This window comes from Callorhinus ursinus, unplaced genomic scaffold (assembly GCF_003265705.2).
Source record: "Callorhinus ursinus isolate GAN/ISIS: 27379988/994484 unplaced genomic scaffold, GSC_fseal_2.0 scaffold33, whole genome shotgun sequence".
NCBI classification, from domain to species: Eukaryota; Metazoa; Chordata; class Mammalia; order Carnivora; family Otariidae; genus Callorhinus; species Callorhinus ursinus.
In genome coordinates this window covers 8,693,913-8,719,050 of record NW_027397095.1, presented here as the reverse complement: position 1 = coordinate 8,719,050, position 25,138 = coordinate 8,693,913, and positions in this window count along the sequence as shown.

Genomic DNA, 25,138 nt, shown 5'->3' with positions numbered 1-25,138 from the left:
TAGATATTTACAAAGTAGAAAGAGGCTTATCTATCACCTATAAAAGTCACAACAAGGGAAAAAACAGACAATAACACATACATGGAAGGTATTTAGTAGGAAAGTCTTTAGTAAATTATAAAAACAATAACAATTTTATAGGCAGATTTCATTCAAGTACAGATGTGTTCTGGAAAAGTTCTTAAAACACTTTAAAAATCTCACAGAATCCTGTTGAAAATGAAGAGGTAAGGGAGGATTGGGGAGATTATTATCTAAGGGAACTGTGTGGTAAGGTATTTTGAAAATGAATAATGCATCAGAATGTGAAATATTACCCTTCTTAAATGAAGTTTTAAAATTTTCCCCACCAACTTGTGTTACTATTTGGGCCTGTCACAATGTTAAAATTTGGAAAGGGCTTTGTTGAAAAGAGAAAAAAATTTACAAGGCTTTGATGGTGAAATATCCACAGTTCCTTATGTAAATTAGATTATTGGCAATAACAGGCCAATCATGCTTTTGCCTCACAACCTTTACACTCACTCCTCCCACTGCTAAAAATATTCTTCTCTCAAATAGCTGTATGATGCTCCCTCTCATTTTATTTATGGCTCTGCTCAAATGTCCCCTTATCAGAGAAAACTTCTCAGACAACATATGTAGAGTATATATATATTATATAATTATAATATATTATGCTGTATATATCACTACTATATATTATATATCATATGTACATATGATATCTATATGTATAAAATACCAATGCACACACACCCCTGTATTCCATATATCTATCTTTCTCCTTTGCATTTATTACTATTTGACAGAATAAATTGTATGTTTATTGTCTGACTCATCCCAGCTAAAATGTAGGCTTTAAGAGAGCAATATATGTATGCATAGTAACCAAAGTACATCATATCTTTATTTCTGAGTTTATGATTGATCGATCTATTATCTATCTATCTATCTATCTATCTATCTATCTATCTATCTATCATCTATCTATCTATATCATCATCATCATCTAATCTGCCATCTCTCTACCTGTACTTATTGAATCCACCTTTGACTCCACTTCAGCACCAAAGGATTTATTCTAGCCTTTCATCTTATTGTAACTTCTTTCTGAGACTCTTGTTATCTATAACATATTTATTTATTTGTTCATCCACAGTGTAGTTGTACGAAGTTCCATAATTACTCACATGTGTTCTTTTTTCCTCACAGGGATATCAGTCAGTAATTAAAAAAGAACATAACAGTTCCTATTGCCTTTAGCTTTTACAATATCTGATTAAAACAGAAGAGTCCATCTCACCCCGGAATTCCCTTGTGCAACACTTTGTAATTAACTGGTCTCCCAACCCTAAACCATATCTGACACTGATCTGTGCTCCATCAGCATAAGTTTATTTTTTTTGAAAATGATAAATGGAACCATTCAGTATGTAACATTTGACTGAATTCTTTCACTATGCAAAATGTATTTGAGACTCACTGATGCTGTTGCATGTATTAATAGTTTATTCCTCTTTATTGCTGAGTAGTATTTCATTGTATGGCTGTCTGACAATTTGGACATCTACTCAGAATTTGAAGGACATTTGAGTTGTTTCTAGTTGTTTTTGGCAAATATTAATAAAACAGCTATAAACAATTACATACAAGGTTTGTGTAAACATAAGTTTTCATTTCTCTTGGGTAAATGCTAAGGAGTGGGTTTGCTAGTTCATATGGCAAATATATGATTACCTTTATTAGAAACTGCCAAATTACCTTCCAAAGCGACTATATTATTTGCATTCCTGCCAGGAGATATGAGCATTGCAGTTGCTACAGAAAGTCTTTTGTAGTTTTTAGCATACAGATAATGCATGTACCTTGTGAGATTCATACAGAAGCATTTTGTCTTTAGTACTACTATTATTGAGTATGTTTTATTAATTTTGACTTCTAAGTTGATTACTACTGCATAGGAATAAACTTTATGCATATTGACCTTGGTCCTATGGCCTTGTTGAACTCACTTGTTTGTTCTAGTATCTCTTGGGTCCACTTTTTGGGGGATTTTCAATGTAAACAATTATGCCATATGCAAATAGAGACAATACTTTTCCTTTTCAATCTGTATGCCTTTATTTCCTTTTCTTATTGCACTGCAAGTATTTGATATATGATGTTGAATATCAGTGGTGAGAGTGAACATCATTTTCTTATTCCCAGTATTGTGGGGAAAGCATTCACCTTTTCCACATTTAATGATGTTAGCTGTCAGTATTTTGTTGATACCACTTAGGTTTAATCAAGTTCCCTTCTATTCCTGGTTTGTGGAGTTTTTTTTCTAAACCAGAAAAGAATGTTGGATTTTGTGAAATGTTTTTCCCCCTCCGCCTCTACTGAGATGATCATATGGTTTTTGTTCTTTAGTCTGTTAAAACTGTCATTTATATTGATTGATTTTTAAGTATTGAACCAGATTCACATTTGTCAGGATTTATTATCCTTTTTTGTATATTACTAAATTTACTTTTCAATATTAACTTGAAATTTTTTTCCATCTAGGTTCATTAGGGATATTAATTGGTATTTTTCTTTTCCTGTAATGTGTTTGGCTAATTTGCTACCAAGGTAATATTGGTCTTATTATAAATTGGGAAATAGTCTTCCCTCTTCTATTTTCTGGAAAAATCACTTATAATTGGTATTATTTTTTAACTATTTGGTAGAATTCTACTGGGCCTTTAGTTTTCTTTGTGGGAATAGTTTAAGCCACTAATTCAATTTATTTAATAGTATGGGTATAAAAAGAGTATCTATGCTACCTAATTTAACTTGGTATTATATGTTTTTTAATAGATCTTTCCATTCCATCTATCGTGTTAGACTTATTGGTAGAGAACTGTTCTTAGTATATCTTTATTACCTTTTCAATGTTTGTATGTATTGCAGTAATGCTTTTACCTAATTTCTGATATTGGTAACTTGTTTCTTATTTCTTTTCTTCTTGGTAAGTCAATTTTATTGAATTTTTTTCAGGGAATTAGCTTTAGGTTTTATTGCATTTGAATAATTTTTTTCAATTTCATCAATTTCAGTTCTGATCTTGATTATTTCCTTTTGCTTGCTTTGGGTTTAATATGATTAATTTGTTTGTTTTTAGTATACTGATTATGACTTTTCTTACCTTAGTATAACGATTTATGTTATAGATTTCCTTCTAAGTACTGCTTTAGTTGCATTCTACAAGTTGTGATATATTATACTTTTGTTTTTATTTTGTACCAAATAATTTGTTAACATCCCTTGAGACTTCCTCTTTGATACATGGTCATTTAGAAATGTGTTGTTTATTTTCAATATATTTGGGGATTCTCAGGTATCTTCCGTTTATTGATTTCTATTTCATTCAATTGTCAGAGAACATGCACTCTACGATTTCTGTTCTTTAAAATTTTTAAGTGTTACTTTATGTTCAAGAATATGCTCTATTTTTTGAATGTTACATGTACATTTGAAATAAATATATTCTAATTTTGGGTTGAATGTTCTATAAATATCCATTAGGTCAAGTTGGTTGATAGTATTTTTCAGGTCTTCTCTATCCTGACTGATTTTTTTCTTGGTCTATCAATTACTGAAAGAAGAGTATTGATGTCTCCAACTATAATTCTATTTTTAAAAAAATTTTCCTCACAGTTATTTCATATTTTGCTTCATGTATTTTGAAACTCTGTTGTTAGGTACACACACAAATAAATTGTTATGTCTTCTTGGAGAAGTAGCCTCTTTATTATTATATAATATCCTTCTTTCCCCTGGTAATTTATTCTGAAGTCTACTTTGATATAAAGATATTCCAGCTTTATTTTTATCAGTATTTGAATTGTGTACATTTTTGTTTCTTTCTTTAAATCAATCTATCATCTATCTATGTATCTATCTATTATCCATCATCTATCTATCTATCATCTATCTATCATCTACCTACCTATCTTGTGTTTTTGTTATAGACAGCATGTATACTGGCTTTGAATTTTTATCCAATATGGCAATCTTTATATTTTAATTCATGTATTTAGACAGTTCACCTTTGATGTGATTATTAATGTGGTTTGATTAAAATCAATCATCCTGCTGTTTTTATTCCACCTGTTATTTTTTCCTCTTTTTTTTGCTTTTATTTAGATTAATTGAGCATTTTGATGATTCCATTTTATCTCCATTATTTACTTATTCTGTATTAAAAATAGTGGTTATTCTAGAGTTTAAAATATGCATCTTTTAGTTAATTAGAGTCTACCTTTAAATAATATACTACTTCAGTTATAGTATAAGGTCTTTACAACTGTATATTCCAAATTCTTTTCTCCTATCTTCTGTGCTATTTTTGCACTGACTTCCACTTTTACGTATGTTTTAAAAACACAATGCTTTGGTACTATTCCTTTAGACAAGTAAAGCAAAAGAGAAATAATTACAGCAAATAGAATTTAGACAAAAACTTTTACCTTTATTATTATTTGTTTTAATCCCCAGGGATCTTCATTTTTTTTGTGTAGATTAAAACTTCTTCCTGGTATCATATTCCTTCTGCTTAAAGAATATCTTTTAACATTTCTTGTAGTATAGGTATGTAACAATACATTCACTCAATTTTTGTTTTTAGGGAAATTATTTCTTCCTCATTTTTTGAGATATTTTCACTAGGTATAGAAGTGTGGGTTGAGGGGCACCTGGGGGGCTCAGTCAGTTAAGTGTCTGTCTTCAGCTCAAGTCATGATCCTGAGGTCCTGGGATTGAGCCCCAAGTTAGGCTCCCTGCTCAGCAGAGAGCCTGCTTCTCCCTCTGAAATTGAGAATTTCTCCCTCTGAAATTGAAGGAGATTTCAAATTAATTAACTAATTAATTAATTTCAAATTAATTGTTAATCAATTAACAAACAACACACTGCTAAGAGACAAAGCAATCAATAGAATCTGTCAAATAAATAAAGTCTTTAAAAAAAAGAAGTGTGGGTTGATTTTTAGAAAAACATTCAGCACTTTATAAATATCATTTCCAATATTTCTGTCTTACATGGTTTCTAACAAAAAAATCTTTTTATTATCATTGTTCTTTTGTACGTAATGTGTCATTTTTCTCTGAATGACTTGAATTTTCACCTGACTGAATGTAAGCCCAGTTTTGTGTGTATACATGCATGTGTGTTGGTAATTATTGTAACTTGGTTTTTCTTGGAGCTTTTACACTCTGTGGTTTGTTGTGTGGCATTAATTTTGACAGTTTGGTAAAAGCTGACTATAACTGGAAAGAAAATATAGAACCTCTGGAGGCACAAGTATAAGGGAAATTCACACTCATGGCTCTTCTCCAAAGATGTCACTGGACTCTCAAAGATTGGTGAGATCCTGAAATAGCATTCCTCATAGTATAAGTCTGTGTGAAAGGAATAACAGCAACAAATCCAATAATTCTCCAAATATTTCTCTTTCCCTGTTCTCTCTTCTTTTAGGATTCCAGTTGCATATATGACAGATGATTTGATATTGTCCTTCCAAATTTGATTGCTCTGTATTTTCATTCTCACCCTTTTCCTCTTTGTTTCTGTTTGGATAATTTCTATGGGCATATCTTCAAGTACATTGGTTCTTTCCCTAGCTGTGTCCAATCTACTGATGTACCCATCAATGGTATTCTGTATGGCATTTGCTGTTTTTCATTTTTAACATTTTACTTATTCTTTTGTACAGTTTCTATTCTTCTGCTGAAATTTGCTGTCTGATTTTGAATGTTGCCAACCTTGTCCATGAGAACCTATTAACCATGAAAACATATTAATCATAGTTATTTTAATTTTCTTTCAGATAATTCCAACATTTGTTTCATATTTAATTCTGATTCTATTGATTGCTTTGTCTCTTAGCAGTGTGTTGTTTGTTAATTGATTTTTAAATATACTTCATAATTTTATGTTAAAACTGAACATCTTATGTAAGACAGTTGAGATTAAAGTGAATAGTTCTTATGTCTAGAAATTGGCATACCTTTGTTTATACTAGGCTTTTAGTGTGTTTTTTTGTGTTTGTGTGTATGTCATTCTAGTCAAGAGCAGAGTAGTGTTTGGAGTTTCTTGCTTCTGTTGTTAATCTTGTTAACAAGGTGTTCCAGGCCTCAAATTCTCCCAGTGATACATTGTATTTAGAGTGGGTTTTCATTGCCCAGGGTTTTTTTTAAATCAATAATCTGCCCCACAGCTTTAGGTTTCCCTTTGGGCTATGCCACAGAAAGAGTCTTCTTTCAGGCTCCTATGAGACTTTTATCATTATTACATTGTTTATTACTTGACTCTTGTTACCCTGATGATGATGGTGTTCTCCTTTGTTCTAATTAATAATCTATCCTAGGCAAGAACTGTGTCCCTTGGTCTTAAAGATGTGGACTTCTTCAGTACTCTTGCTCCTCCCCAAATATAATTCTCCTGCCCTCCCTATAGAGTTTTTTCTTCCAGTTCCCGTTTACCAGCTGCAGTGCATTTTCACCTGTTCCCTAAGTGTAATATTTTGTGTTGCCCTTCCATCTCTCACAGTTTAAAGTTTTTGTTCCATAGGTGAAATAGGAGAAACAGATCTGGATAGGATTTGCTGCTGATACTCTCCTCACTCAGACTTGTTCTATGAGGAATGCTTTTTTGGGATCTTACCAATATTTGTTTTGAGTGTCCATTGATGTCTATGGAGAAGAGCCTTCAATGAGTGTGTATTCCTTTTATATCTGTGCCCCCAGGGGTACTATATTCTCTCTCTAGCCATAGTCAGCTTTTATCAATTGGTCAACAATGTATCAGTTAATTTTTTTTTAATTTTGAGATACTTTTAGATTTACAAAAATAGTAGAGTGTTCCTGTATGTAAACCATTCACTCAACTTTCCTTTATGTTAACATCTTACATAACCATAGAACATTTATCAAAACTAAGAAATGATTCTTGGTACTATACTATTCATTAAAAAAATTGCTTACCTCTCTTAACAGTGTCTGGCTACCTCTTCTCAACATAAGTAAGTGCTTGCATCTGATCTCTCCTTGTCTCTTATCCTGTCTTTCCTTAGATTTCAAGTTACTTGGTTGTGACCTCAATTTTCTGATAGGTTCAAGAAAATCATGAATATGCAATCTGTTTGGCTTTGCTGTTTTTGTTGTTGCAAAGATGGAAGTGATGCTCTTTCCAGCTGTGTATATTCCAAGTAGAAATCAGAAGTAAACAAATATTTTTAAATGAATGAATGATTTGTTGTCCACAGGTAAATTTGATGTATAAGGGAAGACAAAATTTATTTAAATATTAAGGTACATAATGCAGATTGTTTCCTAATTTAGTATGCTTATGTAGCAACATAATAACCTATTCAGGAATCCTTCATAGGCTAGAACTAAATGTAATGTTTAGAAACACTTCACAAAAATGTTTTTGCATTTTAAGTAAACACCTACTCAGAAGATAGATTTTTTTCAAATTTGAGATTCCTTTTTTTTTAAGTTTTTATTTAAATTCCACTTAGTTAACATACAGTTTAATATTAGTTTCAGGTGTACAATATAGTGATTCAACACTTCCATACATCACCAGGTGATCATCACAACTGCACTCTTTAATCCCTATCACCTATTTAACCCATCTCCCTCTCCTCTGGTAACCATCAGTTTGTTCTCTATAGTTAAGAATCTGTTTCTTGGTTTGCCCCTCTCTCTCTTTATTTTTTTCTCCTTTGCTCATTTGTTTTGTTTTTTAAATTCCACATGAGTGAAATCATATGGTATTTTTCTTTCTCTGACTTATTTCACTTTGCATTATACTCTCTAGCTCCATCCATGTCCTTGCAAATGGTAAGATTTCATTCTTCTTTATGGCTGAGTAATATTCTATTGTGTATATTCTGCTGTGTATATATACCACATCTTCTTTATCCATTTATCAGTGGATAGACACTTGGGCTGTTTCCCTAATTTGGCTATTGTAGATAATGCTGCTATAAACATCAGGGTGCATGTATCTCTTTGAATTATTATTTTTGTATCCTTTGGGTAAATACCTAGTAGTGCAGTTGCTGGATCCTAGGGTAGTTCTATTTTTAACTTTTTGAGGAACCTCCATACTGTTTTCTAGAGTGGCTGCACAGTTTGCATTCTCACTGCAAAGAGGGATGCAAGAGGATTCTCATTTCTCCACACTCTTGCCAACACCTATAGTTTCTTGTGATGTTGATTTTAGCCATTCTGACATGGTTGAGGTGATATCTCATTGTAGTTTTGATTTGTATTTCCCTGATGATAAGTGACGGTAAACTCTTTTCATATGTTTACTGGCAATCTTTATATCTTCTTTGGAAAAATGTCTATCCATGTCTTCTGCCCACTTTTAGTTGGATTATTTGTTTTTTGGGTGTTGAGTTTTATAAGTTCTTTATATATTTTGTATACTAACCCTTTATCAGATATGTCATTTGCAAGTATCTTCTTGCATTCCATAGGTTGCTTTTTAGGTTTGTTGATTGTTTCCTTTAATGGATCTATCTACAGAGTGAAAATATAGAAAGTGATAGCACTAGGTACTTGAGCTCTAATTTGGGAATCTTTTGGAAAAGTCCAGATATGCTTCATGGTAGTCACAATCTTCAAACTGAAAAACTTTATTTACACAGTAACCAGTTACCTAGAAATGAACTGTGTAATGTATTGGTAAATCTACATTGTTACTTGCCAATGTGATATAACGGCAATGCCTAGTTTTATTGAGTCTTTCAGTTTTGGTGAATAGACAATTAGTGTTTTAAGATATCTAAACACTTAACGTCATTGTTATCACAGAATTTAGGGGTACAATTGTGGAATAAATGGATTATGGATTATGTTTTTAGAGACTCAAGAAGTTGTATACAAATTAAACATCTTCAATTATGTGAGCTATAATTCTAAAAACGAAGTTTCATGGGTTTTACAAATGAAAGGGATTTTAGAGATTATTTAACCCAATGTTGAGGGAATAGAGGCCCACAAAAATCAAGTACTGTAAAAGATCACATGTCCAGTTAAGGAAGGAATCTGTACAAATTTGAATCTTCTTACTCCATGCACAGGGTACTTTGTATCACATGCATTGCTCTTTTGTTTGAGTGCTTGCCTTAAAAAAGCCTACCAGAACTTTTATATAAAACATTTTTAACATCTTTTGGAGCCGTCTGTAGATTAATTTAGGAGTCACACAAAAAAATAAGTCTTGTTACTTTCAAGTCATGTCTCATACACTTAAATTGTTGGCAGAAAATATGTATAAGGAAAAATTTCTATTAGTCAAATTCCCTCTCTCTCTCTCTCTGTACTGTTAGCACAAATGGTAAGCATCCACAATGCATAGTAATTATACATTCCCTAAGATTCTTTGGGCATTAAATTAAAGGGTATGTAGGATAATGATTGCCACTTAATCTGCACTCTGTTTTGAAGGAAAGAAATTAACATGTATTTATTTTGCAACTACAGCAGTGGCTAATATTGAGTTGATATCACAACAAAATATTTTTTTCTTATTTTAATGCAAACTACAACAAAATTTAATATAGCTCAAAAAATCTTATATAAAAATGTCCTATACAATGATATCTTACATTTTGTTTAAAGGAAAGTATTCCTATTCCCTATAACATGTTAGGCCTCAGATAACAGTATAAAACTTTAAAATATCTAAGTTTGTTCAATGAAGACATATTATCTTTTGTTTACATGAAATACAAAACCCTAAGTGCTTTTAATAGTATAATTCTGTATGATTTTATTCAATAAATATTTATTTTGCACCTACAAATCTAGGTATGAGGTTGTATTAGTGAAGAAAAAGGACAAAAAAAACCCATGACATCATGAAGTTTACATTATAATGAAGGAAGCAGAAAATAATCAAAACAAATAAACTATATATTATGTTAAATGGTAATAAGTGATAAGGGAAACAAATAAAGCCAGGGAGCATGATATGAAATATTGGTGTGCCTAAAATTATAGATTTGGGGGGAGCCTGAAGAAGGTTCAAGAAGGTGGCTTTTGAGTCAAGACCCGAAGGAATGGAGGGAACTAGTCATGAGTATAGCTGAGGAAAGAGACTTCCAGGGAGAGAAACAACATATACAAGACCCTAAGGCCAGAGCATGAAAACAGGTGTGAAGAATAGTAAGAAACTTGAGTGGCTAAATAGCAGAGATTAGGGAAGGGTGAAGGATGATAGTACTAGAAAATAAGATTAGAATGGTAATAGAGGGCTAAATCATGTAGGGACTTGAAGACCATAGTAAGGAACATGTCTTGTTATCTATATAAGGTGGGAAGCCATTAGATTGTTAAGGTGATGAAAGATATATTTCAACTTATGTTTTCTGTTAGAAAGAGGTGAGTACCATGTTAAAAATAGAGCAGAGTAAGGGAAATCAGGAGTTGTGAGATTGATGGCAATTATATTTCAATTATAAATTGAGCAGTGAGAATAGACTTCTTTGAAAAGATAAAATTTGAACAAAGACCTTTCAGAGGTAGAGAAGTTAACCTAATAGATAGTTGGGGGAAGAGTGTTTCAGACACAAGGCACAGCCAATATAAAGACACTAAATTTGGAGATACAAATGTATATCTGGGGAGAAGCAAGGATGCCAATGTAACTAGAAATAGTTGAATAAGAGATCCAATTAGAGAGATAATAGGGGATCAGATCATGTTAAACTTTGAAGGACATAATAAGACTCAGAATTTATTCCGAATTAGTTAAAAGCCATTCATTGAATAATTTTGAGCAGAAGAGTGATATGGTCTTTGATTTTAAGATCACTCAACTATGTACAAGATATAGACTGTAAAAGTGTCAAATGGGGAAGTAGGGGACCAATTTTGAAGCTATAGAAAAAAATATCTAAGTGAGAGATGATGGTGTCTTGTAACAAGGTGGTAGCAATTATGGTTGTCAAAACTAGTTGAAATAAACATATATTCCAAAGGTAGAGCCAACAGGTTTGGTTGACAAAACAGATGTGGAATAAGAAAGAGAACTGAAGGATAATATCCATAGTTTCTTAATGTAGTAAAAAAAAAAAACAAAATTTACCATCCTATCCATTTTTAAATATGTAGTTCAGTAGTGTTAAATATACCCATATTGTTGTGAAACAGATCTCTAGAACTTTTTCATCTTGCAAATCTGAACTTATACCCCTTAAATAACAACTTCCCTTTTTCTCCCTCCCTCCAGACCCTAATAACCACCATTTTACTTTCTGTTTCTTTGAGTTTGACTATTTTAGATGCCTCATACAAAGTAAAGCCACCCAGGCGCCCCTACATCATTAGTTTTTGACATAGTGTTCCATGATTCATTGTTTGCATATAACACCCAGTGCTCCATTCAATACGTGCCCTCTTTAATGCTGATCACCAGGCTAACCCATCCCCCCACCCCCTCCCCTCTAGAACCCTCAGTTTGTTTCTCAGAGTCCATAGTCTCTCATGGTTCAACTCCCCCTCCGATTTCCCACCTTTCATTTTACCCTTCCTATTATCTTCTTATTTTTTTTAACATATAATGTATTATTTGTTTCAGAGGTACAGGTCTGTGATTCAACAGTCTTACACAATTCACATTGCTCACCACAGCATATACCTTCCCCAGTGTCTATCACCCAGCCACCCCATGCTTCCCAACTGCCACCATTCCAGCAACCCTCAGTTTGTTTCCTGAGATTAAGAATTCCTCATACCAGTGAGATAATTTGATACATGTCTTTCTCTGATTGACTTATTTCGCTCAGCATAATACCCTCCAGTTCCATCCACGTCGTTGCAAATGGCAAGATTTCATTCCTTTTGATGTCTGCATAATATTCCATTGTGTATATATACCACATCTTCTTTATCCATTCATCTGTCGATGGATATCTTGGCTCTTTGCATAGTTTGGCTATTGTGGACATTGCTGCTATAAACATCGGGGTGCATGTACCCCGATCCCTATATTTGTATCTTTGGGGTAAATACCCAGTAGTGCAATTGCTGGGTCATATGGTAGCTTTATTTCCAACTTTTTGAGGAATCTCCATACTGTTTTCCAGAGTGGCTGCACCAGCTTGCATTCCCACCAACAGTGTAGGAGGGTTCCCCTTTCTCTGCCTCCCCACCAACATCTGTCGTTTCCTGACTTGTTAATTTTTGCCATTCTGACTGGTGTGAGGTGGTATCTCACTGAGGTTTTGATTTGGATTTCCCTGATGCCGAGTGATGTTGAGCACTTTTTCATGTGTCTGTTGGCCATTTGGATGTCTTCTTTGGAAAAATGTCTGTTCATGTCTTCTGCCCATTTCTTGATTAGATTATTTGTTCTTTGGGTGTTGAGTTTGATAAGTTCTTTATAGATTTTGGGTACTAGCCCTTTATCTGATATGTCATTTGTGAAAAGATATCTTTTTTTAAAGATTTTATTTATTTGAGAGAGAGAGAGCACAAGCAGGGGTAGGGGCAGATGGAGGAGCAGACTCCCTGCTGAGCAAGGATCCCGATGTGGAGCTCAGTCCCAGAACCCTGGGATCATGACCTGAGCTGAAGGCAGCCAACTGAGCCACCCAGGTGCTCCCAGGTATCACTTTAAGATTGTGACTTCATTTCCTTTGGATATATACCCAGAAGTGGGACTGTTGGAGCATATGTAATTCTATTTTTAATTTTTTGAGAAGTTTCCATACTGTTTTCCATAATGGCTATCCCAATTTTCATTCCCACAAACATTGCACAGGTGTTCCTTTTTCTTTACATACTTGCTAACACTTGTTATCTCTTGTCTTTTTCTTTATAATTTTTTATTATGTTATGTTAGTCACCACACAGTACATCATTAGTTTTTGATGTAGTGTTACATGATTCATTGTTTGTGTATAACACCCAGTGTTTCGTGCAATATCTCTTGTCCTTTTGATAATAGTCTTTCTAACAGGTACGAGGGAATAAATCACTGTGGTTTTGATTTCTATTTTCCTGATGATTAGTGATGTCAAGCATCTTTTCATATACCTGTTGGCCATTTAGATGTCTTCTTTGGAAAATTGTCTATTCAGGTCCTATACCCATTTTTAAATAAAATTGTTATTTTGCTATTGAGTTGTGTAAATTCCTTATATATTATGGATATTAACTCCCTATTAGATATGATTTGCAAATATTCCCTCCCTTTCATTTCATAGGTTGCTTTTTCAGTTTGTTGATTATTATTATTATCATTTTGTGTGTGTGCAGAAGCTTTTTAGTTTGATGTAGCCCCACTTGTTTTTGCTTTTGTTGCTTGTGTTTTTTATGGCAAATCTGAAAAAAAAAATTGTTGCCAAAATGAGTGTCAAGGAGATTTCCTCTTATGTTTTTTTTTTTCTGGGTTTATGGTGTCAGCCTTTACATTTAAGTCTTTAATCCATATCAAGTTAATTTTTGTGTGTGGTATAAGGTAAAGGTCCAATTTCATTTTTAATTTTCTTAATATAAGCATTTATTGCTGTAAACTTCCCTCTTAGAACTGCTTTTCCTGCATTCCATAAGTCTTTGGATGATGCATTCCCATTTTAGTTTGTTTCAAAATATTTTTTTGATTTCTCTTATGACTTTTTCTTTGACCTATTGTTTTTTTTTTTCAGGAGTATGTTAATTTCTAAATATTTGTGAATTTTCACATTATTTCCTGTTATACTTAGTTTTATTCCATTGTGGTTAGAATGATTCTTGGTAGGCTTTCAATCTTCTTACATATGCTTAGACATGTTTTGTATCCTGGAGAATGTTCCATGTGTGCTTGAGAAGAACGTTTATTCTGCTGCTGTTGGAAGGAATGTTCCGTATAGGTTTATTAGGTCCATTTGATCTAAAGTTATGTTCAATTCCAACATTTATTTTTTGATTTTGTCTGGGTGATCTATCCAATGTTGAAAGTGGGGTGTTGAAGTCCCCTACTATAATTGTATTATGTATTTCTCCCTTCATAGCTATTAGTATTTGTTTAATATATTTAGGAGCTCCGATGTTGGTTGCTTATATGTTTATAATTGTTATATTCTCTTCATGTGTTGATCTCTACATTATATAAAGACCATTTTCTCTTAGAGTTTTTGAATTAAAATATTTTTTTTTCTGATATAACTGTAGATACACTGCTCTTTTGGTTTTTGTTTCTATGGAATTTTATCTTTTCATGTTGCCTATGTGTGTCCTTAAAGGTGAAATCAGTCTCTTGTAGACATCATGTAGTTTTGTTTTTTATCCATTCAGCCATTCTCTGTCTTTTGAATATAGAATTGAATCCATTTGCATTTAAAGTAATTATTGATAGGTAAAGAGTTATTAATGCTATCTCATTCATTGTATTGTGGTTGTTTTATAGTTCCCTTGTATTTTCTTCATTTCTATCTTCCTTTGTGAATTGATGATTTTCCAAAATAGTATGCATTGATTCCTTTCTCTTGATCTTTTGTGTATCTACTTCAGGTTTTTCTTTTTTGTTACCATGTAGCTTACATAAAACCTCTTATAACAATTTATTTGAGGCTGATAACAACTTAACTTTGCTCTCAAACAAAAACTCTATACTTTCATTTGCTCCACCCCCACATTTTATGTTTTTGATGTCACAATTTGCCTCTTTTTATATTTATATTGTGTATCCATTAAAAATTATTATAGATATGGTTATTTTTAATATTTATATATTTTAACCTTTATAATAGAGTAAAATGGTTTATAAACCAAAATATAACACTATTAGAGTATTCTTCAGCACTATATATTTACCTTTAACAGAGTAATTTTAGTTTCAGGGTTAGAGTTTAGTGATTCACCAGTTGCATGTAACACCCAGTGCTCATTACATCAAGTGCCCTCCTTAATGCTCATCACCCAATTACCCCAACCTCTACCCACCTCCCCTCCAGCACCCCTCAGTTTGTTCCCTAATAGTTAAGAGTCTTTTATGGTTTGCCTCCATCTCTGTTTTCATCCCTTCCCCTATGTTCATCTGTTTTGTTTCTTAAATTCCAATATGAATGAAATCATATGGTATTTGTCTTTTTCTGACTGACTTATGTCACTTAGCATAATACCTTCTAGTTCCATCCATGCTGTTGCAAAAGGCAAGATTTCATTTTTTTTTGATGGCTGAGTAATACTTTTGTGTTTTCAAGTTAATTCTTAGCATCCTTTTATTGAAAACTGAAAAACTCTAGCATTTCTTGTAAGCAGAATCTAGAGGTGATGAATGTTCTCAACTTTTGATTGTATGGGAAAGTCTTTATATCTTCCTCATTTCTGAAAGACAACTTTATAAGATAAAATATTCTTGATTGGAAGTTTTTTTTCCTTTCAGCACCTTGAATATATCATCCCACTTTCTCCTGGTCTGTAAGATTTCGGCAGAAAATCAAATGATAGCCTTATGTGCTTTCCCTTGTATGTGAGGATTCCTTTTGCTACTTTTAAAATTCTCTCTTTGTCTAAGAGGTGCCTGGCTGACTCAATTGGTGGAGCATGTGACTCTTGATCTTAGGGTTGTGCATTTGAGCCCCATGTTGGATGTAGAGATTACTAAGTTCTCAGCCATTTTCTTTAAATAAGTATTCTGCCCCTTTCTCTCACTCTTCTCCTTCTGAGATTCTAATAATGTGTATAAAGTTTCTTTTAATGGTATCTGATAGTTTATGTAGGCTTTCTTCACTCTTTTTCTTTTTCTTTTTTCTCTTTTGGATAATGTCAAAGAACCTGTCTTCTCCTCATATATTCTTTCTTCTGCTTGGTCCAGTTTGATCTTGATGCTCTTAATTACATTTTTAAAAACTATTATTTATTTATTTCCCAGAAATGAGAGAAAGAGAGAGAGAGAGTGAGAGAGAGAGCACAAGCAGGGGAAGCAGCAGGCTGAGGGAGAAGTAGCCCCCCCCCCCGAGCAAGGAGTCCAATGTGGGACTCAATCCCAGTACCTCGGGATCATGACCTGGGCCAAAGGCAGACACTCAACCAACTGAGCCACCCAGGTGTTCCTCTTAATTATATTTTTGTCATTTCATTTGTTATATTCTTCAGCTCCAGAATTTCTGAGTTCTTTTATGATTTCTATTTCTTTAACTTTTATTTTGTCCATGTTTGTCCTGATTTTATTGACTTGTCTTTGTGTTTTCTTGAAGTTCAGTAAGTTTCCTTAAGATAATTATTCTGACTTCTTTATCAAGCAAATTGCAGATCTCCATTTCTTTGTTTTGGTTGCTGGAAAATTGTGTCTCTCTGATACTATCATGTTTCCTTGATTTTCATGTTGCTTGAAATCTTACATTGCTGTATTTACATTTGAAGAAGCACTCACCTCCCTTATTATTTATTGGCTGGCTTTGGGAGTGAAATACATTCCATCAGCCCTGTTTCAAACTCTAAGGCTTTTCTCAAACCTTTTCTATGGATACTCCCTGCTTCATACTTCTTTATTCCCTTGTGGCAGAATTCTTAAGCTTGTTTGCTTTCTCTCAATCCTGCAAAAGCAGGGCAGTTACTGACAACATCCTTTTTTTTTCACTAAGGAAGTGTTGAATCCTAAAGTTTGTGTCATTTCTCCCAGGTCCATATACTTGGTCAGGCTTTCTACATATGCTCATTAGCCATTTCCAAAAGGTCACTCTCACTGTCATTGGGCATGTGCAAAAGGATCCAGCCATGGGGTTGGAGGTGTGGATGGGTGGGCCACATGGAGCTTTGAGTGTGTCCATGAGCCAGTTGGAGGGAGGCATCTGCAGGCAAGACATACCCAGTGGCTTTTAGACAGAGTTCCTGATGGAGTCTGCAGAGCACTCAGTAAGACCTGTGTCTCTTTGATGACCTCTGAGAGGCTTGTCTGCTATTCTCCCACCTGCTTTCTGCTTCTAGTCATGTAGTACATTTCAGTATTCTGGATGGGACAAGAAAGAAGAGTCTCTTTGGCAGCATTTCACACCTGGGTAATTTGGGTTCTCACTTATACATTTTCACTTTCTCCCACAGAAGAAATCACAGGCCAAGTAGGTCTATCTGGCTCTAAGCAGTGCTGCCTTGTGGGAGGGGTGATGTGGGTAAAGTGAAACTGCTTTTCATTCATTCTTCAATGTGTCTAATCCCAGATCTTTTATTTATTTATTTATTTTTTGCTCCATTGGTGTGCTGATATTTCTCTGCTGGACACCTGAACTTCCAAAAAGACAGCCATCCATGGGTCAATGCTTAAATTAATGTTTTGGGGGGAGAAGATTGTAGAAAACGTATTCTGCCATAATGATGACATAACTCTTGACCTTCTTTCCCTGGTACTCCTTTTACAGGGATTTCTATCTGCAAAGTTAGCCCTGTCTCCACTTATATTTTGATATTTTCTTATAAATATAAAAATTGCATTTTCATGGAAACTTTTCTTTTTCATTATTGTATATTTTTATAAACTTGGGCTATTAATATATTTTATTTATTCACAAATATTAACAGACACTACTTACTGGTCTGAGGATTCCTGTTAACACTTATCTCTCACTTCAGTTCTTCAAAGTAAAAAATAGAACTACCCTAGGACTCAGCAATTGCACTACTAGGTATTTACCCAAAGGATAAAAATTACTGACTCAAAAGGATAAAAATTACTGACTCAAAGGGGCACATGCTCCCTGATGTTTATAGCACCATTATCAACAATAACCAAATTATGGAATGAGCCTAAATGTCCATCAATTGATAAATGGATAAAGAAGATGTGGTGTGTGTGCGTGTGTATAGACTATTATATATATATATATAGACTATTACTTAGCCATCAGAAAGAGTGAAATCTTGCCATTTGCAATGATATGGATAGAGCTAGAATGTATTATGCTAAGTGAAATAAGTCAGTCAGAGAAAGACAAATACCATATGATTCCACTCATGTTCAGAATTTAAGAAACAGAACAGATGAACATAGGGGAAGGGAGAAAAAGAGAGGGAGGCAACCATAAGAGACTATTAACTATAGAGAACAAACTGAGGGTTGATGGATGGCAGGTGGGTGGGGGATGGGCTAAATAGGTTATGTGTATTAAAGAAGGGACTTTTTGTGTTGAGCACTGGGTGTTATATGTAAGTGACAAATCACTAAATTCTACTCCTGAAACCAATATTATACTATATGTTAACTAACTAGAATTTAAATAAAAATTTCAGAGAAAAACATTTATCTCTCACTTCAACTCTAATATATCCATTGTTTTTATTACTCATATATTACTTTATTAAACAGCACTACTTTTTCCAGTTTTATTGAGAAATAATTGACATACATCACTATGTATATTTAAAGCATAGAGCATGATGGTTTGATTTACGTATATTGTGAAATGATTACCACAATAGTTTCAACCAGTATCTGTCTTCTTATATAGATACAATAAGAAGAAAGAAAGATAAAAAGAAAGGAAAAACAACTTTTTCTTGAGATTAGAACTCCTAGGAATTATTTTCCTAACAATTTTCCTATAGACTATACAGCAGCATTAGCTATAGTCATCATGTTGTACATTACATCTTTAGTACTTATAACAGGAGGAGTGTACCTTTTGACCACCTTCTTCCAACTTCTCTCCCCCACCCTCCACTTCTAATAACCACAAATCTGATATCTTTTATTATGTGGTGTTTTTTTTTACCTTCCACATATAAGTGAGATCATATAGTATTTATCTTTCTCTGTCTGGCTTATTTTACTTAGCATAATACCTTCAAGGTCCATTTGTGTTGTTGCATATGGTAGGATTTAATTTTTATGGCTGAATAATATTCCATGGTGTGTGTGTGTGTGTGTGTGTGTGTGTGTGTGTGTGTGCATCTCAAAAGTTATTTATCCATTAATCCATCAATGGACAATTAGGTTGTCTCCATATCTAGGCTATTATAAATAATGCTGCTATGAACATGGAGGTACAGATATCTGTTTGAATTAGTGTTTCCTTTTTCTTTGCATGTATTCCCAGAAGTGGAATTCCTGGACCATATGGTAGCTTTATTTTTAATTTTTTGAGGAACCTCCATCCTATTTTCCAAGTGGCTATTATCAATTTGCAGTCCCACCAACAGTGCACAATGGTTCCCTTTTCTCTACATCCATTTCAGCATTTATTATATCTTTACCATTCTAACAGTCCTGAAGTGATATCTTATTGTGGTTTTAAATTGCATTTCACTAATGACTAGTGCATGTGCCCATTGGCCTTTCATTTATCTTCTTTGGAGGAATGCCTATTAAGATCCTTTGCCCATCTTTTAATTGGACTATTTGGTTTTTGCTATTGAATTGCTTGGGTTATTTATATATTTTGTATTTATTTCTGCTCTATTCTTTTATTATTTCCTTTCTTCTGATAACTGTGGGCTCAATTTGTTCCTCTTTCTCTAGTTCCATAAAGCATACAGTTAGACTGTGTATTTGGGATATTTCTTGCTTCTTAATGTAGGCATTAATTGCTATGAACTTAACACTTAGAACTCCTTATGTTGCATCCCATAAGTTCTGATATGCTGTGTCTCCATTTTCATTTGTCTCAAGAAACTTTTTTATTTCCACTTTAATTTATTCTTTGATCCACTGTTGTTCAAGAGAATATTGTTTAATTTCCTCGTACTTGTGAATTTTCCAGTTTTCCTCTTGTTATTGATTTCTAGTTTCATATCATTGTGGTCAGAAAAGATACTTGGTCTGATTTTAACCTTCTTAAACTTGCTGAGATTTGTTTTGTGGCCTAACATATGATCTATCCTAGAAAATGTTCCATGTACACTAGAGAAGAATGTGTATTCAGCTGTTGTTTGTTAGAATGTTCTGTATGTGTCTTTTAGGTCAATTTTGTCTATAATGTTGTGCAAATCCACTGTTTCTTTATTGATTCTCTGTCTGGATGATTTATCCATTGTTGAGAGTTGGGTATTAGAGTCCCCAACTATTGTTTTATTGCCATTTATTTATCCCTGTATTGCTGTTATTTTTAGCTGTATATATTTAGGTGCTTCAATGTTGGGTGTACAAATATTTATAATTGTTATATCTTCTTGATGTGTTGACCCCTTTATCATTATATAATGACCTTCTTTGCCTCTTTTTTAAAGATTTTTTAAATTTATTTGACAAAGAGAGACACAGTGAGAGAGGGAACATAAGCAGAGGGAGAAGCAGACTTCCCACTGAGCAGAGAGCCCGATGCAGGGCTTGATCCCAGGATCCTGGGATCATGACCAGAGCTGAAGGCAGACACTTAACTACTGAGCCACCCAAGCACCCCTTCTTTGTCTCTTTTTACTATGTTTAGTTTAAATCTTATTTTGTCTGATATAAATATAGCAACCTTGATTTTTGTTTGTTTTTGTTTGTTTTGCTTACCATTTGCTTGAAATGTCTTTTCCATACCTTCATGCTCAATCTACATGTGTTTTTAAGGCTAAAGTGAGTCTCTTGTAGGCAGCATATTGAATCTTTTTCTTTTTTTAAATCCATTCAACCATTCTATAGCTTTTAATTGGAGAATTTAATCTGTTTACATTTAAAGTACTTATTTATAAGTAAGGACTTACTATTGCTATTTTGTTCATTGTTTTTTATTGTTCTGTAGATCCATGTTCCTTGTTTCTTATCCTGCTTTTCTTGTGTTTTCATGCCTTTTTGTATCAGTATGTATTGTTTTCAAGGGAAAACAATATTTTCCCTTGTTATTACCATGAGGCTTACAAAAAAGTACTTTAAATTTATAACACTCTATTTTAAACTGATAACAAATTAACTTCAATGGAATTCATAAACCTTGCACTTTTACTTCTCCTCCCCTTCATATTTTAGACTACTGCAGTTACAGTTCACATGTGTTTTATATTGTGTAATATGTATTATACAGATTGTTGTAACTATGGTTATTTATATATCCACAAATACCAGTGAGATTTACACTATGTCTTTATGTTTTTATGATGTTACTCAGTGTTCTTTTATTTCCACTCAAAGAATTGTTTTTTAGCATTTCTTATAAGGCAGGTCTGGTGGTAATGTATGCCCTCAGCTTTTGTTTGTTCAGGAAAGTAACTCAACTTCATTTCTGAAGGACAGCTTTGCTGGGTATAGAATTTTTGGTTAACAGTAATTTGATTATGATTCAATAATTTGAATATGTCATCCCATTCTCTCCTGGCCTGAGAAGTTTCTGTTGAGAAATCTACCTATAGTCTTTTTTTTTTAAGATTTTATTTATTTATTTGAGAGAGAATGAGAGATAGAGAGCACGAGAGGGAAGAGGGTCAGAGGGAGAAGCAGACTCCCTGCTGAGCAGGGAGCCCAATGTGGGACTTGATCCCGGGACTCCAGGATCATGACCTGAGCTGAAGGCAGTCGCTTAACCAACTGAGCCACCCAGGCGCCCTACCTATAGTCTTATGGGAGTTCTTTTTGTGTAACATCTCTCTTCTCTCTTGCTTCTCTTAAAATTATTTATCTTTGACTTTTGATAATTTAATTATAATGTGTCTTGGTTTAGCCCTATTCAGGTTCAACCTATTTGAGATCCTTCAGGCCTCATAGATCTGGATGACAATTTCTCTCCCCTGGTTTGGGAAGTTTTCAACCATTATTACTTTAAATATACTTTTTATCATTTTCTCTTTCTCTTCTCCTTCTAGAATTCCCATAATGCAAATATTGTTTCTTTTCATTATGTCTTATAATTCCCATTGGATTTCTTCACTCTTTTTCATTCCTTTTTCTTTCTTCTTCTCTGAGTAATTTCCAAAGTCCTATCCTCAAGGTTGTCAATTCTTCTGCATGGTTGAGTCTATTTTGAACTCTCTATTGAATTCAGTGATTGTATTTTTCAACTCCGAAATTTTTTTTATGTTCTTGTTTTTGTTTTTGATGGTTGCTATTTCCTTGCCAAATTTCTTGTTTTGTTCATGCGTTATTTTTCTAATTTTTCTAGTTATCTGTGTTTTCTTATAGTTCACTAAGTTTCCTCAAGAGAATTGTTCTGAACTCGTCTACCAGTTCATAGATCTCCATTTCTTTAGGTTCAGTCATTGGAGTTTTATTAGTTCCCTTTAGTGGTGTCATATTTACTTGATTTTTTGTAATCCTTGATTCCTTAGGTTGGTATCTATGCATTTGAGTAATTGGACTTCTCTTCCATAATTTATAAATTTGCTTTGGCAGAGACAGTTCTTCACCAATCAGCTCAGTTTGGGTTTCTAGTGTGTCTGCTGGTAATGTCCTTAGGCAGGTGGAATTTGCTGTTATGGTCTATTTTAAGGTAGGGCATCTGTTCAAGCTCTGAGGATAAGGATGGAGGTTTTGGTTGGCTGAGAATAGTTGGATAGAACTACAGGCTTTGTTCTCTACCCAAATGAGGCTGTAGGATAAGCTCTGCCTTTGTCTAGATTCTCTGGTCAGGCTTACTAGACGGTTGGGACTAGGTACTATATTCAGTAGTAGATGAGGTGATGAATTAGCTCCCCTGACCTGGCAGGACAGAAGGGCAGGACCCAAGGATGTTATTGCTAATTGTTTGGGGAGCTGAAACCGATCAGAGTATACACAGAATTCCGTGGTCAGGAAAGTCCACTGGTTTTGCTCTGCATATAGGGGAAGTCATGGTTTGTGTTCTTTGTTCAAGTCCTACCGGACACAGGGCTGTTAAATGGGCTATGCAGCCTATCATGTGCTTTGATTAAGTCCTCTGGTCAGACAGGCTGAAGACTGTATTCAGGAATAAGCAAGGCTATAAATTAGATTCCCTGCCCAGGCACAGCCAGAGAAACAGCTCTAAAGCCAGTAAAGCTCTTTGTTTGTTGTCTTAACTCAAGCTGGTCCATACCCCAAGTTCCCTGTCAAACAGGGCCACTGACTTTACTCTGAAAATTATCCTCAGCCTTGGTTGTGAATTAATCCTCCTTCCTGTGTATAGCATGGGAATGCTCCATGGCTGGTACTGGTTTTGTTCTGGGGGTAATCAGCTCTACTCACCTACCTCTTGGCTGGAGTGCCACTGAGCTACAGAGCTTCCAGTTGTCACCAGCCCTTCTGGTCAGGTGGGGCCAAAAGACACTGTACACAGCAAGCAGGGCTGTTTTAGCTCTCTTGCCTGGGTGGGAGGTGTTGGGGCTGGGGCTATTCCAGGCTACTCTCAATTTCTCAAAAACACTCTCTGGTTGGGAGGGCCTGGGAGCTACCTTCAGCATTGGCTATGAATTAATCCTCCTGCTTTTGCATAGCATAAGAACCCACTATTGCCTTCGCTCTAGGGGTGATCAGTTCTGCCCCCTTGCCTCTTGGCTTGAGGTCCACTGAGCTGCACTACTTCCAGTTCACCACAGCAGATGGAACCAGAGACATGCCCCATAGTGAGTGGGACTGTTATTTAGCTCCTTTCCTCGTCATGGGCTCTAGGTTCTAAGACTGCAAAAACTCCTTGTTTGAGGATCTAAATCAGATAAATCTTAAGCAGCCTACTTAATAACTGATATTTTCAAAATAATTGGTGGATGTGAAATAAGATTATGAATATATTAGATGGAGGTGCTACATTTTTTGTTAGTTTGGCTAAGGTTAGCTCTTTTGTATTTCCACAACACTTATTATACTTCTGAGTACATAGTAACAACTCAATCATTGTTGATTACAAACAGAGACTTAAGATCACCACAATAATGAAGAGTATAAGAACTAATTGTGTATGTCTCCTTGAGAAAGACCATTGTATTTTCTAAGCAAACATGTTGCTAAGGTATTGAGTCTTCAAACATGGAAGAGTAAACAGGAAAATAAACTAATAAAGTGCTAATAAATCTTCTTGACTAAAGACTTTAGTTATTTATATGTAGTAGCTTTTTTGGCCAAGATTAAAGAATGTTAGAGACTCTAAGCTAGAAACTACACATAGGAAAGTACAAAGCAACACTGTGTTAAAATGTAGCTCTCCCAACCATCAAATTGTGAGTTTGGGCATTTTCTTAAGTTTCCTGAGCCTCAATTTTCTCATTTATAAAAAACGAAATGCTATCTACACCTTGGATTAAATGAGATGGGGAATGCCCCATTCAAGGCCAATACAGAAATGTTTTCAAGTGGTTTTGCGATGCAGATGTTGCTAACTTACCACTAAAGATATAGGAAATGATTATTTATTTCATAAAATAATCATTAAATTTAAATATAGATTTCTAGGGGCGCCTGGGTGGCTCAGTTGGTTAAGCGACTGCCTTCGGCTCAGGTCATGATCCTGGAGTTCCGGGATCGAGTCCCACATCGGGCTCCCTGCTCAGCAGGGAGTCTGCTTCTCCCTCTGACCCTCCCCCCTCTCGTGCTCTCTCTCTCTCATTCTCTCTCTCTCAAATAAATAAATAAAATCTTTAAAAATAAATAAATAAATAAATAAATATAGATTTCTAATAATATTCCTTTAAGTGATTTTAAAAATCGTGCTTTACTATTCTGATTTATGTAAACATTTTAGGAATATGGTTATATGTATTTTGAATTATTCATCTATGGAATTTTAAACACAAATCTATATGTTTTATGAAATAAAACCATACCTGATTCAGAGTAACATTCCTCTCTCAGTTATATGGACATAGTCTTAAAGTGTGCATATATAAAAGAAATATCTTTTAGGTATAAAATAAATGTTCATCTATGGAAAACATTTTGTAAATTAAATGTAATGATCTAACTCTGAGATAATCCAAGAGAAATAAAACTAATCAACACATAAACATTTTTGGGGGCAGAAAAGCCATCTCAGTTTCAATTTAATCAGAGAGCATAGTAAATTTCCTTAAAATTTCATACAGGAATCATCTTGCCTCGGGTTCTACAAAGTACTAATTTCAGAACCATTATATGGAAAGTTTCACAGACTCCAAGTTTGAAGAGTGAGAAAAGTAATAACCAAAATGTTAATGTGTCAGAGAGAAGTGGTTTAGGTTTTTGATTTGGTCTGGCTATACACTTTTGAACATTTCCCTCCCTTAGAAAAAGAAATCACTGTGTAGCTTTGATTCAAAATATACTTGGATGTGTTCA